The sequence below is a fragment of the Diadema setosum genome, chromosome 5, assembly GCF_964275005.1.
Source record: "Diadema setosum chromosome 5, eeDiaSeto1, whole genome shotgun sequence".
Lineage (NCBI taxonomy): Eukaryota > Metazoa > Echinodermata > Echinoidea > Diadematoida > Diadematidae > Diadema > Diadema setosum.
The window spans coordinates 32,938,846-32,951,210 of NC_092689.1; positions in this window are offsets into that span (position 1 = coordinate 32,938,846).

Consider the following 12,365-nt stretch of genomic DNA (forward strand, 5'->3'; position numbering starts at 1 on the left):
AATTAAGTGACATGTCGGCCTCACATCTTTCACTCACATATTTTGGATAACCTTGTTTTTGATAGCAAGGGCTCTCTAGTGACTCGTTTGAATGGAAACTTCACCCATCTCCGTCCTGTCTGATCAGGTATTCTCAGAAAAGCAATTCAATTGTGCCGGTACATTGTGATCACTTCAGTACTTTGAAGTTTGAAAGCCAAACTATATGACAGAATACCATTGCAATCACCCTGTTGTGTCTCATTCGAAAATAATCCATGTGACATAATCTTACTCCGTCAATTTACACATTCCCAAAAAATGAGGAAAAGAGACTGCTGAAGAGTTCATATATGTTTTCATACAGACTGCAAGGTTAAAGGAGCATTATTGTCAATGTTTCTTCAAATAGCAAGAGAATGGAGTAGTCCCCAAGCAGCGTTTTATAACACACAAGTACTCCTGCTTACAGTCAATCACAAAATCAAACCTTTTTAAGATTTTCTTGGCATTTACAATTTCATGCTTCATAATGTCACTGCGTATATGTTGCTTTTTTGTGGGAAGAAGACTATTCAAATGTTTTATTTTTCTTCTTTTCAATGTTTACCTGTGTTTGAATTTGTGCTGAATAGGAGAAAAACCTTGATGTTTCCAAATGGTTTAATATTTTGTTTCATATTGTTGTTTTCTGTGTATGCAATTAATTTTCCAGCAGCTCTGTTGTAACTGTGTTGTATGCTTGATTGTACGTTGTACCCCTTTGATGTTCACTAGTTTAAAAGTGCCATGGTCATGTCATGATTCACCAGTGGTAGCATGTCAGGATAACATTTGGGGCCTTTTCACCAACCCTTCAATCCTTCCCCCCCCCCACACCCCCACCCCCACTACCACAACATACTTGTATACATCTCAATGCAAATGCATGCACAGAACAAGAAAACTGATCGAAGTTTTGATACTTTGATGTACTGCTCTACCCCTACATCTGAGTTATGCCTAGTCTAACCCCACTCTTGTCTAGACCGCATCCCGTAATATTAGAATGCACCCGATGATACCGCCTGAACTTGCGCGTGGGTACATGAGGTGCATCCAGTCCGATGTGTAACGAAAAATGGGTATCTAAATCTTGTACACGTGAGTGGGGTATCTTCAATCCTTGCCCCCTGACAAACGAAACGATTTGTTAACCACTTGCAGCAAATGTGCTTGAGATGTTGCCAATGGTACAAGTATATGTACTTTAAAAAAGCTCTAGTATCAAAAAAGTTACCTTGATGAAATGGTGGTTACAAGTTTGTAAATGGTTCCTTTCACAGAGTTGCTGGCTTTGTGTGACGGTTACATTGAAAATGTGAACGCAATCAAATGCTGATTCAAATAGGCCATCTTATGGGTGCTCAAAATCAGTGCTGAAGTCAACCCTATTCACACAACTTTAATACAGACTACTTCATTGAGTTGTTGCCATGTTGTAAAGTGTAACATAATGTAAGCATGGGTTTTTATTCTTTTTTTGTTGTTGTTAAAGGAATGAGTGGGATGTATGTATAGGTTTTGTATGATAGGAGTGTATAGAGATACTATATATATTGATATTTGAATATGCAACATGGAAATTAGCTTGTGTGTTTAGAGATGTATATTCCGAGCAGTGCTGAAAGTTGTAACGTGTCAGAGTTTCATGCCAAATTAACATTTATTCACTCTGCTGGCTGAGCTGTCAAACGTAATTAAAAGTTCTTTCATTTAAAATGAAAAAAAAAATGCAAAACAAAAAGATGAATTATGCATTTGCCAATGTGAAAAGACATATTTATGCCCAGTAAAGGGATTGATTCTCAAAATATTGAAATACCAATCCTCTTATGAATATTCTATGTGCACTTTCATGTAACCATATACTTGGTTGCCAGTACATCTTTCCCCTTGGGAATTTCTTGATTAGATCTTTTATGCTAATGGTGGGCAGGACTTTGCATATAGCTGTGTAGAGGGCATGTTTGCATCAGTACACTTTTTTGCTGTGATCATTACAGTAGCTTTACTTGTCTCAGTACTAATTTACATTAATTAGCCATTTCAAAAGTAACATGAATGTAACAATTCTCGTGAGTTATAATAGGTGTGGGATCATCCTTGCGTAATTGGATATAATGCTTTGTGCTTCACTGCTTTACTCATAGTTCTACATTTTTTGTCCCCCATCAAATAGGTTTCATGTTTAAGTGTGATATCTAGGTTAATATTTTTGCTGTGATGTATTGTTCCTAACATCTCATAGAGATCATGAGAGATCATGCTCCTGTTAGGAAACAGCTGGTTCACTTCTGATTTTCGTTTATTTCAGTTTGCACGTCTCGTCATACTCGCAGAGAACTACCACATTCCGTGTAGAAAACCTTGAAGAGGGGTGCGTCCCCCTTACATGGAAAGTCATTTTCTGTTAAAGCAGCCATTCCGCCATTTCTGAATTCATTTGAATCTCAGGTAGTATCGTAAGGAGTTGCAAATCATTCCCATGAATTCAACAGAACTGATTTTTATCAAGTTATCCTTTGGATATCATCAAACTGATGTTTGTTTCTTTTTCTCAGAAGGAAAGCTAACCAAAAGAGAATTCTGCATAAGCGAATGAAAGTATTGATGCTATATGTGTAGCCAGAGACTCCAACTCTCCCGTTTTCGACGGGAGATCTCCCGCCGGAAACCCATTTTTGCAAAATCTCCCGTTCTCCCGTTTGAGATTTAATTTCTCCCGCCCTGGCTCTGTGTCTCCCGTTGGAACGGATTTCTTACTTATTGCTATTGTATGTTGAAGAAATAAGCCTTAGAGAGCATCTATAACCCTAGGAATTTCGCGCTTCGCACACATCAACTTGGAGTCTCCCGTTTGCTAGGGGTTTCAGGCGGGAGAATCTCCAGATCAGAAGGTGCTTTGGGTTGGAGTCTCTGTGTAGCTCACAAACCAATGAGGATTACTATATGCAAGAGATATCGCAACCATGTGACAAAGACAGCTGAATTATTAATACAAACAAGGGGCTGCCTCATTCAATCATGTGTCAATATTGAAGGGGGCGTGAGTTTCTCATCATGTGTCCAATCTCACTCTGTTTTCAGCTGAACTGCTGCAACTTATTTATGATTCCTTGTATTCGAAAAAAAGAAGAAAAAAAAAACTCTTCTCTTTGGGATTCAGTTTCTGTAAATAAAATACGAGTTTTATCATTTGTGGGAGGATATATGAAAGAGAAATTCACTGCGCTTCAATGTTCTTTATCGCCATGTGATAAAGTTTGGCATATAACGTGCTAGTTATTACATGTATTTCATTGTGGTAGCCAAACCTGATTGTGCCATCAGAAGGATGATGTTCACTTAGATGATGTGTTACTAAGGCATTGACAAACAGGACCTCACAGAATATTTATCCATGACTTTTTCCCTTGATTACTCTCAATCAAAATGCATGCGGCAATGTACTTACAAATGAAACAGTCTTTGTCAATAAGGAATGAGTACCTTGAATATCAGTGGCATAGTACCATTGGGTTGAATTGCGAGTTCAGGAATTATACTTCATTGCAAAATTTTGTTAACCAATAATGTCATGGCAAATGCAGATATACTGTTACATCATGTATCAAAATTGTTGTTTTAGATGTGTATGCTGCTTGGTTGTTTAGAAGAACCTGTAAGAATGTTTCAAATAGTGATTTGGTATTTCACCATGGCAGCTCATATTATGACAAGACATGGAAGGATTTTCTTTTCTGCAAGTATAGGGACATACACAGAAATCTGTGTGCACTACTGTATCATTTTACACCTGTACCACTTTCAAAACTATCGTACAAAACTATTTCATCTATAAGCCATCCATCTGTAGAATGAGAAATGTCATTGGTTGATGAAAAGCTTGCTGTGTGTTTCATAGCTGTTAACTTATTTTGCTCAATGGTGCAATATGTTTGCTTTCTGTTTTACTCTTTCATCTCATTTCTTTCATCACGCTTTTTAGCTACCTGACTACATACCAAAGTCTAGCATGCATCAGCAAACACACAGTCTGTGTGCGTTTACGTGTGTGCTTGGTATCTATACATAAATGCAAAATGTTGACGGATAGATATGTGTATCAATACTCGATGACTTACAGCATTGTCCATTGTTTTAAACATGTGGTCACATGTGTAGTTTAAATTTCATGCAGATGTGCGCACCAAAGATCATGCACTTGTTTATTTGTTTCCCTTTTTTGTCTTTTTTTTTTTTTTTTTTAGCAAAGCCGAATATTTTATGTCAGTGGAACAATGGCTAATTGATGTTAAGGTGGAATTCGTTATTAAGGATATTTATCTTTGTGTACTAGAAGCTTTTAAAACTGCCTCTTCACTTGTGAACTCGTCATCTCATGTAAAAAGAATGGTCCTGATGAATAAAGTAGATGTGTTGACAAACACTACCGTCTTCTTCTTTTTTTCTTTGCTTTTTTGTGTGGGTTGGAGAGGAACAAGTTTGTGTGTGTTTATATGTGTGACTTTGTGTCTGTGTGGACATTTTTCCACGATAGTGTGAACATTGCCACATGTTGTAATCAGTACAATTCAGTGTCGAGTTAGTTAATCTTAGAAGTGTATACATTTGTATATCAATATCACATAAAGTATGATACAACACTAAAATTGCAGTGGCCAACATTAATTAGTGTTTAGATAGACAGATTTCGTGGCTTTAAAAGGACAATTTTCAAGACAACATTCCCATCATGGTGTTTTACTTTTACACATTTTGAAATCGCCCTTTTATTGGTAATTTTTGTCTGGTGATCCTCATGGATCTTTCATTTTAGACAATTGGCACCATCAACAGCCACATTCCTTTTGATAAATTATCTTCCTATGGTATCAAACATAGAGGTAGCCTTAGATATAAAGCTTATTTTATGGGTAGGAAGCAATGTCTGGTGGTTGATGGCGTCAATCGAAATTTCAAGAGTTGGCATGATGTACCTGAGGATCCTGTATGAGGATCTCTGTTTTTTTTTTTTCTAAATCTAAATGGTTTTATTATTCTCAGTTTATCTTTATTTTTTTGATGATACTGTAGTAGTTTTATCTCATAAAAATGCAAAAAATGCTGTTATCCTTTAGTTAATTCAGTATTATGTGAAATGACCGTTTGGATTCAGAGTGGTAAATCAAAACAAAGTACAATTCTTTTTCTCTCAAGGAATATCAGCAGTCCTCAAATCTTGACTCTACAGTCTCTACTTACGAATTACTCAGCCTTCCAACATGTTCAGTCATTATCATATCTTGGTTATATATTGATGAAAATCTCAAATTGGAAAGTTCATCCAGACGTGATGCTGAAAATATATCTAGAAGTGTTTGGGTACTTTCAAGAATTAAATGTTGTTCCTGATGATATAATGTTTTATAATTCATTGATACTCCCACACCTGTCTTATTGCTATTTGCATGGGGAAATTTATATTCAGGCCACTTATAATACAATAAAATTGTTGCAAAATATATATATATATAAATAAATTCATATTACAACACACTAGAATTATAACTATCCAATATGGTCTGTTATGTGGTAAGAAAAAGATTATTCCAATCCAGGAATTGTTCAATAGATTTTTTTTCCATACTGGCAGCCTTCCATCCGCCTTTCATTTAATGTTTGTAAGTACTGGAAATTGCGCGACTAGTATTCATTTATGTGAATATACAATGGACAAATTATTATGCGCTCGATGCATACTACGAGATGCCCTTTATTCATTGTGGAGTGTAGGAATCATAAACTCATAGTAAGGCAATGATATACCAGTAAAGTCCAGTGGAACATATCAAAATATGTTTTTAAAAAAAAAAAATCTTGCAAAAGGGGACTATATTAGTAGTTTGTTTTAAACTTGCCAGAATCTCTTTAGATCCCAACTCATCATTCCACAGAAGGCGCTTACGGGTCACTTTTATCCATTCCATGTAAGAAAAGCTTTGCGTCCGGTCCGAAGGGTTCTACGGAAATCGCCTTTTTCAATCCAATTCTTTTTCCTCTTTCTCTTCTTATTGCTGCAAATCAAAGTGCAAACATTCATTCCAAGGATCATCACAGAGTGGAATGCATTGCCGTTGATACTCACAAAACATAAACAACAGAGATACTTTCAAAACAACAGTTCACCACAGCATAAGTGCAAAGAAAGCATGCAATTGAAATTGGCAAGTATCCTCTATAACTTCTCTCTCTCTCTCTCTCTCTCTGTGCCATGAAAATTGGTGTACCCACATCCAGATTGAACAGTGAGGAAGAAGAAGAAGAAGAAGAAGAAGAGAATCCCTTAAGATTAGCAGTTAAGGATTTCTTTAATTACCCAAAGAAAAGAGCTAGTGTTTACATTGTGTCAACAGTGTATGTGTTTTGTTAGTTTTTTTTATTTGTGTGTGATTAAAAGACATATTACAATTTATGGCTGCAATTAGGAGCTGTGCTTCACATGGTCTATCCATCCTTCACTTATTTTTGTGTAAACATGCGTTATTATATAATTATCACATCAAATCATCACTTAAAACTGTTCCGAATTATTATTTGTATTATTCAGCCAATGATTGTTTCAAATACATCGAACTGAACTGAATTAAGCGGAACAGTTTCCACTCAGCTGTGGTGCGTCGCTATTTCCGAGACAATTCTTGCATCCTGTTCCCAGCCTATATTCACTGACGTCTGCTCACTGTAGTATTTAGAAGCTTCTAACAACTTCTAACAAAGACTTGACAAAAATTGGTACTGGGCTTTAGTTGAAAATTGAAGTTTATTATATACTCAACAACCCATATTCTGAGTATCTGAGTCCAATGTGAAACCATATTTCACATCATTAATTTAATGATAAAACCAGGGTTTCAAATTACTTCAATAATATACAACAATAAAGTAAACATGAGTGAAATACAATCTATGACATGAAACAAAAAATAAAAATGTGCAGAAATATATGATATATACACAATATAGTGAACTAAAAACAAGGAAAATATGAAGAGAATCTGCAAGATTCTTCATCTAATTGAAGGAGGCAGACTTTGCCAGAAAAAGATGAACTACAGAGAGAGAGAGAGAGAGAGGGAGAGAGGGAGAGAGAGGGAGAGAGGGAGGGAGAGTGCAATGAGGAGAAATGGAGGGGAAGAGGGAAGAGTGAGAAGGACACACAAAACTGATCGATGACAAAGTACCTATGCAAATTAACAATAATAAAAGAAATATGAGTGGCATCATTGACAAAAAAAAAGAAAAAAAAAAGGAAAGTGAAAATGCAAAGATGTACAGAAACATATAGGCCTACGTACAATAATACCTACATGTGATAAGTGAACGTACAAAAGATTGAAGGAAATGATAATAAAGAAAGCAGAGGAGGAGGAATGGAGAGGAAGAGGGGAGAGTCAGAAAGACAAACAAATTACAAATTACTTGTAAAGAAGGCACAGCCTGTAAAAAAAAAAAACAAAAAAAACACAACTTATGTAGTAGGCTAGTAGCTAAGAAAAGCATGAAGAAAAAAAAATACACAAATAGACATCACGTGATCAGCTTCCCCACCCCCCGATCGGGGATTACCCTTCTCCGAGCTAGCTCCCTGCTCTGCCTCTGCCTCTGCCTCCTCATTGATCTCCGTTAGAACTCTTACCACAAGAATTCTGTGTGGTAAACCTACCTGCGTACGATCGAGATGGGTTTCACTTCCGGGTCCTAACATGGTGGTTCTTGCGCGCTGGATATTGTGTACGATGTAAATGGACCGATGGTCCGAACCGAAAATGAATTGTCTACGAACTCCGCGTCTCGCAGCGCTAGCGTCGCGCACGTACACTACAGACGGCGTATACATCGCGCACATGCAGGCAAAATAGGCTTTCTATTTTGGCCAAAGATCCTTTAGTGCTCGCTGAGGTGCTGTGTAATCGCCCGACGCGACACCCATGGATGGATGTGGATGGGTACGGTACCACCAATGACATTGGACGACCATTCACTGGGTTTGGAGTAGAAAATCTAGACCAAAATAAGCGCCCTTAGAGGATTTAACTGCACCGGTAGGCTGTGGGCCTGTGGACTCTTGAATAAGGTAATGTTCAAGTGGAGGCTGTTCAGTTTGTATTTATCCACAATAGGTTCTAACGTTAGTATCTAACGTTAGCACTGTTTAAACAGATAGGCCTAGTTAGCTATTGTATTGTTTAATTTAACTTAACAAAGATAGAAATCATTCTAACTGTTAAAGAAGGCAATTAAATTCAAATTCATTAGGTAGCGTCTGGACTCACCTCTCAGTTTATAGGTCGGTAGTGTAGAATCTAAATCTAGTAGATCTAGTAGAAACTAGTGCCTAGCGCTAGATAGAATTCTGGTAGAAAACGGTTTCATGCACTATTATTGTTTCTCCTGTCCTTATTTGTGAAAATTAATCTTGTTTGTCTTCACTAATAAAACTTAACTTCCTTTTGCAGCTGTTAGTGTAAGAAGTGACAGGCAACTCCGTTCTTCAGCACGGAGCAGTGCCTCTAATGCATCGGGCACAGAAAAGAGTGATGCTCGTGGTGGTGTGAACCCTGCTGGGACTGGACAGAAAGCCCCGCTTAAGCAGAGTGCATCTGGATATACAGTCAAACTCGGATACCTCGACGTCGGATAAGCCGAATATCACTTACCTCGGGGGCAAAATGAAAGTCCCGATTGTTCCTATGGAGTTTCCGTGTATTAAAATTCGCGTAGCTCGAAAAAGATAACTCGAAGTTCGGTTACCTCGAAGGGACATCTAATGTCCCGATCTTAATTAACTTATTGTTTTTCCCAGCATGTTGCTCGAATCGAAATTGCAAACATCACTCAGCATCTCCGATTAAGCGCGCGTGGACAGCGAAGACATGTCCAAATGTTTTCATACTCGATTGTAAATATTCTGAGACCAGAACAATCGCGCGCCCAAGAAGAAATACCCGATACAGAGCTGACAAGGAAAATCCCCAACACCTACCAACACACGTACATGGTATGCACATAGCACCCGTTCCAATGGAGTGCTTTACGATAGCACTACGCGCTGCCTCATCATTTGCTTTTCTTTAACCACTGTGTTTTGATTTTTGATCGAGACGTCATACCGTGCGCGTAGATTTCCCAACCGTCGGGGCGCACCTGCTTACGTTGACAGTTATATCTTTGCCATTAATCACGCTCCACTGTCAAAACATCAATCTCCCTCGTAGTGCCTTTTCTTAAACTATTTTTTTTTTTTTGCCTTTCACGAAGTTTACTTCCCCGAGAACGCAAGCACTGAAACTTTTTTTTCCCAGCAATGCGATTATGAAAATCTGGAAGTATAGGCCGATCACAATGAAGAATAGAATACACAGGGCTCCACACTAAGTTTTATCGGGCCACCAATATCATTGATTTTTATTTTCTGGTGGTCGAAAGTAAAATCTGGCGACAAAAAAAATCAGGAAAAACATTAGAAAAACTAAATCGGTCCTACTAAATATAGACAAATTAATATTAAGCATTATTGAAGTGATACAGATGCCCTTGTCTAAAACAAATGAATAGAAAATTCAATCATCTTACTCTGTGTTTAAAGATTTGACAAATAGGTGTAGAGATTATTATAAAAGTTGATGCCCATATATTAAGGAGGTCAAAACTTACGTTTGAAATGAGAAAATGGGAGGATTTGCTGACATTTGTTAGCATCCGACATTTGTTGTAGCATTGTAAAAAGCCGAAAGTTACCGTTATTCATTTTTAAATGTAAAAGCAAACAACCGACATTCATTTTAGAATCTTACGGAGCTGAATACTATCCTAATCCATTTCCAAACGTGAAAGCAAACATCCGCTATTTGTTTTAGCATCTAACTGAGCGGATTAATACCATTAATCATTTCCAAATGATAAAGCAACATTCTGTTATTTATTTTTGCATCGTACGGAGCAGAATATTACCGTTATTCATTTCAAACATCCGACATTTATTTCATTATTGAACGGAGCCGAATGTTACTGCTGTCCACTTCCGAAAGTGAAATGAATCATCTGACAATTATTTTATCATCGCACGGAGCCGAATGTTACTGTTTTTCATTTTTGAACGTCAAGGCAGACATCAGACATTTTGGACCATGAAACGTATAGCTGAATGTTAGTGATATTTATTTCGAAATGTACCGTAGCAAATATCCAATATTTTTTTATCATCGTATGGGGCAGAATGTTACTGCAGTTCACTTCCAAATATGCCAAACGTAAAAGCAATCATTCGACATGTATTTTAGCATCTTCTGGAGCTTAATGCTATTGACATTTACTTTCGAACGTAAAAGTACACATCCGGCATTTATTTTATCAGCGTACGGAGTTGAATATTATTGTTATTCACTTCAGAACATCAAAGCAAACATTCAACATTTATTTTAGCATCTTCCGGAGCTAAATGTTACTGCAATTTAGTTTCGAGCGTAAAAGCAAACATCCAGCATTTATTTCATCATTGTCAGGAGTTGAATATTATTGTTACTCTTTTCCGAACGTCAAAGCAAACATCAAACATTAATTTTACCATTAAACGCAGCTGAATGTTGCTGTTATTTATTTCGAAATTTAAAAGCAAACATCATACAGCTATTTTAGCATCATATGGACATGATGGAGCAGAATATTACTGCTATTTTCTTCCGAACATAACAACGATCATCTGACATCTATTTTAGCATCTTCCGGAGCCGAATGCTATTGCTATTTACTTTCGAAAGTATAAGGAAACATCCGACATTTATTTAACCATCGTACGGAGTTGAATGTTATTGTTTTTCATTTCCGAACGTCATCGCAAAAATTCGACATTTATTTCAGCGTCTTCCGGAGCCGAATGTTATCCTTATTCATTTCCGAACGCAAAACCAAATATCTAACATTTTTTTTAGCACCATACGGAGCTGAGTCTTATCGTTATTCATTTCCAAAAGTATGAGCAAACATCCGACATTTATTTTAGTATCATACCGAGTCGAATATTCACCGTCATTCATTTCCACAATTAAACGCAAACCTCTGACATTTATTTTAGCATCTTACGTAGCCGATTGTTACCGCTGTTCATTTTCAAAAGTAAAGGCAAACATCCGACTTTTTTCTTTTTTTTGGTGGCGCGATCGGGCCACCAAAATCTTTATTTCTGAAATTTTGATTTCATTTCCGATTTTCACTCAATTCATTCATATAAAAGTTGATTCAATTCAAATTGACAAGCATGCAAATAATCAATAGGCACTATATCAGACACCATGTTGAACATCGATAAACGTCGAACATCGATAAACATTGGATAAGTCGAAGAAAATTCGACGTACGCGTACCTCGAAATTCGCGTACGTCGAACCATTTTCTTCAGTCCCGACGAATTCGAGGTATCCGAGTTTGACTGTATAGCAATTCTAGCTCTACTGGTTATTAGGTCCAATGTTAGGCCAAACTCTCAGCTGCAGTTTCCTCAGCCTCTCGTCCGCAATGATCAACCCAAGGATGATGATGATGTGTGGGTCTGTAAGTTGTGTGACCAGTACAGGATTTTGATCGTCCTGATGACAAACTTGTGTGTAAATTTAAATTAGGTGTGATTCTGCTTTCTGTATCGCCTGTCTTGGGATGCCTGAGTCCCATTATCAGGTGTTGTCGAGGTCAGATTCGGACCTCCACTGGTACTGCGTTGATCGCAAAGAGTCGGCTCTTCATGCAGTGAGGGATGATTTTGAGATTGAGGAAAGATGTGAGGCCTTCTTCTGTAAACTGTCATCCAGGGTAGATTTCCTGGAAGCTCGAATGGCAGCAAAAACCGATGTTGCTGCAATGGTTGATCAGGTGGTTTCAGATTTTCAGCTCTTCAGGGAGGTTGATGAATTGAAAGATGCAAACACTACCATGACAGAGGTGGTGACGTCTTCCTTTGTTGCTGAGATGGGTGCTAGGGATAAAAGGAAGCAAAATTTGCCTTGGTCAAAGGCAGGCTCCGCTGGGAGTTGAGAGACCCCGCCCACGTCCAGTACGTGTGTCTGTTGCATCTCAGCAGCGACGGGATAGCATTCTCAGGAAAGCGGGGAAACTCAAGGACTCGTAGGCTACTCGGCACATTGTAATTCGGAAGGACATGACTCCTCTTGGAACAGCTGATAGAGAAAATATCAGGAAGTGGAAAGCTCAAAATGATCAACGTACGGTGCAGTTTGGTCATGGTGGAGGTAACCATAAACCGTTTGGAAGGAACAATACTCCTCAACAGACACAGTCTTTTGGTGATGGGA